Source organism: Oratosquilla oratoria, chromosome 43 (genome assembly GCF_046742065.1).
Source record: "Oratosquilla oratoria isolate Oo_2021 chromosome 43, ASM4674206v1, whole genome shotgun sequence".
NCBI lineage: Eukaryota > Metazoa > Arthropoda > Malacostraca > Stomatopoda > Squillidae > Oratosquilla > Oratosquilla oratoria.
In genome coordinates, this window is record NC_134819.1 from 20,661,729 (window position 1) to 20,669,228 (window position 7,500).

Below are 7,500 nucleotides of genomic sequence, written 5' to 3' on the forward strand. Positions count from 1 at the left end.
TTGAGCCATCTCTCTATTCGTGTGTAGGTCCAAAATGTAAAAGAATAAGGAATAGTTGAGCCTTAATTACTCTGTTTTAGTTTATATGTCTGTTCATTGTCCAAACTAACGATAATTTCTCCTGGCGCCATTCGTGTCTCCGGCTTTCGAATTGGTGGCAACTGTTTTGTTGAATTCATAAATATATACTATATTCATACATTCCAAATACAACACAAAATGATGCATTAACTCACTTTTATATTATCATTTTATTCATATTATCCATTTATATACTTGTTTTTCTTTTAAAAAGCTAAAAGCATGGAATTCCTTGTAGCCTCGATGCATGCCTTTGAATACTTCGTGTCGTCAGTCAATTGTATTCGGATTGTTTGTCTTTATTTTCTTAATTTATTATTGCTATTTTTTTAATAATTCAAGATTCATGTTTTCAAATCGTTACAACTCTATTTTTGAACCCTTTCGTCACAACGTATTCAGTAACATACATCCGATGCCCCGCGATTCTGTTCCTCTTGGGGAAACTAACGGTCGTGTTTGTATATGCTACTCTTCACAGTGGCGAAGCTTGTCTTGGGCTAGCCTCGCTCACTCTCCCGTAATGAGGAGCCTGAATTCGCGATCTCAGAGTCGTTCTTCGCTCACAACAGTGTGATGTGGCATTGGATCTCCCTTCGATTTGTCTTTGTCACTCTGTTGTTGACATCAATGCAACAAGACCCTGTCCAGCCATTTCAACATGATGGTGAGTTTTATTGACTGTATCCCACCAAGGTCAGACGGATTTATTTAGTTGAGAGGGTAGATTCAGCCGGATGGGGGGTCGCGGTTGACCCAGGACCCCTTCAGACTGGGGCCCATCGACTCAGCTGCACAAAAATAACCTCGTGCCCATAGCCAGGACAGATTCCATCAAGTATACCACCATGGTGAAAGAAAATTAAAGAAATAACACATGACATTAATTAAAATCATGGTTGCCTATATTAGCGTATTCATCAAAGGACCGTTCAAACGATGACCTCAACAATGAAAAAAACATAAGACCTCTCCCTCACCCTCAAAAAATTTCTTAATGTGTTTTTGTTTTTTATTTTCTTTAATGAGGGGTCTCTGGTTACTAGAACTATCGTTCCCGTTCTTTTCTAGACTCCGTATCATGACCACACTCGCGTCGAAGCTCATGACTAAGTGGGTCTGAGTTCAAGGAAGTCATTGTTGGTCTCGCACGCGCCACTCCAACTGTCCAAACTATCTTTCCGCCCAAGATTGCCTTATTCAGAAACATGGCGGCGGCGACGGCGGCTGCGGCGGTGCCCACGATGTTCGCGTGCGCCCTTGTGCGTGCGACTCGCCTGGCGCCGACAGATACAGTAAATAGTAAAGCGCGGATGGAGGACGGGGAGTGTGGGGGAGGGGGGGGAGAGTGGAGTGGAGGAGTCGAAGGGGTGGAGGAGGAGTGCAAGGGTTGCTAGGATAACTGTTGAACAGAGTTGCTGGTTGGTCGCCACGAATTTAAGAGCCGTTGCTATGGGTAGCAGTGGTTGCAGCAAGTGAAGTGCAGTTAACAGCATTAATGCTGTACAATGCATCCCTTCGTTAATATAGCACTGTAGATTTTGTGGTAGCAAACAATAATAGATAAGCACATAAGCAAGATGCTGTAATGACTGTCATTTATCTTATATTATTTGTTCATTTGTTTTGTTATCATTTATCTGTTTGTTTATTATTATTTGATTGATTCTCATTTATTATTAGTTATATGTGAATTTATTACTATTTACTATTTACATGTTTGTTTATTATTTAACTATATGCATTTATTTTATTTATTATTATTTACTTTATTATAGATTTTATTTATTCATTTATTTATTTATTTATCATTATATTTTTTTCGCATCCGACCTTGATATGGACCAAAAGGTCTCCTGACGGCATGCTCCGCCTTTGTAATCCTTTGTAAACCAGGCATTGGGTACATTGTGAACTTAGCGAAATCTCTGCCAATCCTAAACCAAAGCAACTCACGCGAGACAGTTTTAAGTTCTTATGGGCACTTACTTTGGACCACAGTGATGCTAAACGTCAATTTTCCCACATTTCACTTGCACCTTAAGTAGCTACAGCTAATTAAATTCACGTATGGAGGTGTTAGTTCATACAGTAGCTGCTAGATGGCTACGGCTCGCCTATCTTCAGCTTTTCTTCAATGATGAAGCAGATCTGGCTACTTCGAGTGTGTTTCATGCTTACAAGACGAGGCAATGTATCAATATCCTGGTTAAACTTGACAGTCTATCCTCATCCATTACCAAAATTGACAAGAATCCCCCCCCCCAACTCAAATAAACTTGTTAGTTTTATCTCTGCCACCATAGGCTCAATTTTCCTATCTAGCCCAGTCAGAGAAATCAAGGAAACGAGGAACTCTTATTTAAAGAAGTAATTAAATTGTATATATTTATTCGATTTTTTCTACCTCGTACTTAGGAATTCTGCATATAAATTTTATATGATACTTACTAGTTTTCAATAGATCAGTTAAGAACTAAATAAGTTTTGACTGGCCCTTCGACTCAATAGAACCCCATAAGGTTTTGGTTTTGCGAATACCAGGCGATTTTTTTTTTTTTTTTTTTTTTTCAGAGCTGTAGGATTAGGCGGCTGTGACGCGGTACAAAAGGATCTTGGTCCATCGAGATTACATGGTGCATCCCCCACCTACCCCCGGTGTCTTCCACACCAACTGAATAAAGTCATCTACCATTTGCCCCCCCCCAAAAAAATAATAATGATAAATAAAAAATAAATAAAAAATAAAAATTGCATTGCGCATGATCAACTTGAAGAGTTTAATCTTTCCTATGGTATTTATAATTGTATTCTGTTGCCAAGATACTCGTATGTTATTCAGCTGCCCGTGAACCCTGAAGAATTGTCACCCCAGGACGCCGAATATCAACATTGGAATAAAGATTAGGTTAGGTTGAATGAGGGTTATGCTTATTGTCATCAACTTATACAATGGAAGAATCGTAAACCCAGGATGGCCCGCATGAAGAATTGTCACCCTAGGATAGCCCACACGAAGAATTGTCACCCTGGGATAGCCCACACGAAGAGTTGTCACCCTAGGATAGCCCACATGAAGAATTGTCACGCTAGGATACCCCATATGAAGCATTGTCACCCTAGGAGAGCCCACATGAAGAATTATCACCCTAGGATAGCCCACATGAAGAATGATCACCTTAGGATAGCCCACTCGAAGAATTGTCACCCTGTTGAAGTCTGTGTTGACGATTTTCCATGTGATCCCGGTGGGCAACCTTTGTTGATCGTGGGTGCCAGAGTCAGCCAAATTTTTTATACCAAATGTTCTCGCGTGCCGACCGAGTAAAATCATAGGCCTACATACGAGCGTGTAGGCCTATGTTGGAGATTTATTACTTGTTTGTTTCAAGGTGAGCCCTGGGTTTCGCGAGCCGGAACAAAGTAGTTCGTGTGCCAGGTATGTTTGGCACGCGTGCCAACAGTTGCCCACTTCTGCTCTAGAGAATATACAAGAGGAATATCATATTCCTCTAACACTGAAAACTCGCCTGATCTTATTCAGACCCTCAACGCCAGGGGTGAGTACGCCGGGCACTAGACCATCAATAATTCTTAACAAGATCTTTTGGAATGGAAGACATAATGGAAGAGATATTATCTTCCATGTAGTCGTTTATAATCTTTAAAGGTAAACACCCAAGTTCTTTTTTTGCCTCTCTGACCTAGAGGCGTCACGTGATGGACCTGGGCTACCCTGTGGACCAATAGCCACTCGCCACGTCACAAGGCCTTTTTCGTGATGACGAACGACGACCAAAACAAGCTCCTTGGCACAACGCTTTTCTTGTTAAGCGGTGCCGGTAACGCAAGCAGATAAAGGCCTCAGACGGTGGTGCACAGGAAATGATTATCTTCTGGCGTGACGCACTTAATGATTCTATAAATAGGACATCATCCATGTTGTCGTGACGGAAGAATGAAGACGGCGATATGATAACAACTCACGTACGCCTCGGAAAGAGCACAGTTGTAGTTAGTGCAGTATGAGCGATGTCAACAAAGTGTAAAGGGTAATATAAAGTAACTTGTGCATCCGTTGGCATGTTTATTTGGGTAAGGCGCGGACGCAAGTGCGCTAATATAGAACAGGGCAGTTGTGAAAACATACCAGGAATACCTGTGTACATGCTTGCACACACGCACACGCACACACACACAAACACACACACACACACACACAGACACACACACAGACACACACACACACACAGACACACACACACACACACAGACACACACACACACACACACACACACAGTGATAAGTAGCATTGAATGTTACAAGACCCTTGCTGTTGTGAACTTAGGTCAACAAAGAATAAAACATGTTCCCACATCTGTGTTGCACAGTGCTCCATAATGGCAGTCGTTAATTGTCGCACAGAGTAACGAGCACTTTGAAGTGACGAACCCTCTGAAATAGACGCTTGAGGCGGCTCTCGTTCCTTATTGGTTAATCCTGTTGACCCAAGAAGAGGTGACGTCGTTGCTGCTAGCGTCAGACTGTTGTATTCCGGTGAACGGTAAACTAAGAGTCTGGGGACGAATTCATAAAAGATTCTTCTAGCCCCTAAGTCTAGACATAAATCTTCGAAAGGGCGGAGATTTTACCTAAACCCCTATGCCAGCGACCTAAATTCTTATATCTAGACTCTAGATATTCTAGACATAAGTATTTGGGTCTAGACATAAACATTTAGGTCGCCGACGTGGGGCTTTAGGTCAAATCGCCGCCATTTTGAAGATTTATGTCTAGACTTAGGGGGGTTAGGATCTTTTATAAATTCGGCCCCAGGGTAATAGGGTGCCCGTCAAGAGAAACGCCACTCGTCAGAGCAAGAAGGTCTGTTGGGGTACGGTGACCGGGCAGAAGCTCAGTGTGTGTGTCCATCTGGTCACACGGTAAAAGGGGCAAACAGTGCGACGAGTCACTCCGGAGTCAGCGGAACAACGTCTCTGACTCACACGCGGTAAAAGGAAAAAAGGACAAAAAGAAAGAAAAAAAAACAGTAACAAGAACTGAGGTGGTTTCGGCGTCGCATTTTGCGCCACAATCTTAAAGACGAAAAACTTGTGGGAAACTCCTTGAGGGGGGGAAAGGGGAAGGGGAGAGGACAGATGAGTCGCGTTTCGGCAGTAAGCTTGCATATGGCGTGGATCATGGGCCCCTCGCAGGAAAATGTGTGATTAACTCCTCGGGGAAATGAGAGTTTTTCTTTTCTTGTGGCAATTATCAGAGTAATTTCACAGGAAAAAGATTCCTGGACAGGGTGGAAATTATTGTTTAATCTGTTCCACCCACGTAAAGAAGATTAATTAGAAATAAGAAACCAGAAAACACAATGACTGTCGCAGTGAAGAACACACGATTAACGGAGAATATTACATTTTTAACATTAACGTAGTTTTTAACAATAAGAACACTGTAAGACAGTTCCTCGTAAATAATTCCGTTAATAGTGATAAAGGGTGTGTGTACAAAACACCTTGTAAATCATGTAATCAGTTTTATGTTACACTGCTAAAACACTCAAACACGAATTAATCAACAGAAGAAATACGTTAGAGAGGGAAGCCAATATAGGATATATTCATCCTTATGAATAATTTTAACCACCCAGTTGACTGGAATAACGCTAAAGTCATCACATATAACAATAACATCACAGAAAGAATTTTGATTGAATGCAGTTTGATCAAATCTAGTACGGGAATAAATGTTAACCTCCATCAAAGTTTGTAAAAATTAGATATGTTTGCCAAGATGTTTTTAATTGTAATATATACCAGATGTGAACAATTGTCCCATGTTTGTTGGTTACCAGGACGACAATAAAGCCACGTGTACTCATTCCTCTACCTCTCCTTATTCCTTCTTCAACGTATATTCAGTCGTATATTCTGTATGTTCTTTCTTGTTTATATAATCCCTTCTTTGTATGAGCACTGAAGATGCAATTATACGAAAGCGCTCTGCTTCGTTAGTTTATTTTTTCCTGGTGGTTACTCTCGCATTTGTGAACACACGTTCGTTCTTAGTGTTTTTATCACACACACACACACACACACACACACACACACACACACATATATATATATATATATATATATATATATATATATACATATATATATATATATATATATATATATTTGAATATGTATACGGAAGCATCCAACTCATTAACCCCCATTTCGCTCCTGAGATGCTAGATGCCACGAAGTTAAGTTATAAGTTCAAAGTCATAAGTTGTCCTGGGGATGACAGGTGGTAATGGACATGGAACTGCCTAGTGTAAGCCTCATGGTCTCTTGCAGTCTCCTCCATTCTTATGTTCTTATGTCTTGACGGCAACGAGAACGAATGGGAAGTGTCACCCGGGACAGACAGGATTGGTCGAGACAGACCATCATCCTGTCGCTAGGGAGGAAACTCCACAGACACGAATAGAAAAGCCCGGAGGCCTCAGCCTTCGTAAAAGGAAAAATCCCGTCCAGTACGGGAAGGGTTGATATTGTAGGGGTATCTTGGCCTGTGTGATTACTTATGAACACTCTCCTTTATTTCTTGCAATGCAAATGTTTACAAAGGAGGTCATGCCGACTTATAGTCCATAACTAGGTCGGATGCGAAAAAATTGTAATAAAGACATAAATAAATAGATGAAAATTATGATAACATAAATAATAATGAATAGGATAAATAAATAGGTAGAGTTAAATAATAAACATTATAAACTGACATATAAATAATAAATGATAAGCAAATAGTGATAAACAGATAATAACAAACAAATAAAACAAATAATATAGAATAAATGGCAGGCCTTATAGCATCACATCCTGTAAGCTCTTCCAGGAAGCAATATCATCCGTACTGCTTGACGTAACCACGTAGCAGTAATAATGCGTAGTTGGGGGAAACCCTTTATGACGTCTTAGCAATGGTGCCGGCGAGTATCGTTACAACTTGATCCTCGCTGAAGGCGTTCTTCGGAACGAATGCGCAGTGCATATGCCACGGTCTGGCGAGTGTGCAGTGCCATCTACATGGGCAAAAAGGAAGTAATTAGATTCCATTGGATACTTTAATGTTCTATAAACAACCATACAGTTGCACTTAATGCCTGCTGTGATGTAAAGAAGAAGAGTTACGACTTCAGTGGATGGTGGTCAAGTAAACAGAAAGTTTTATTTTCATTGTCAGATACTATAGAGCATGGCAGTGCAGACCGTGCGGGGGGCAATTAAGAAAATTCTATAATGCGAGTTGTTTTAGTAACCAATGTCTTTCACTAGCATAACAAGAAGTTATAGAGAATTATCGTAAATTATGATAATTGCTTCACGCTGTCTACATTGCACCATTCTGGAGTG

General features: G+C 40.7%; 1 protein-coding gene across 1 annotated transcript in view; it reads left to right on the plus strand.

The window, feature by feature from the left end:
• The window catches only part of LOC143022072 (vascular endothelial growth factor receptor 1-like), a gene marked incomplete in the record, with an annotated part of 236,263 nt that overhangs the window by 116,798 nt on the left and 111,965 nt on the right, over positions 1 to 7,500 (plus strand).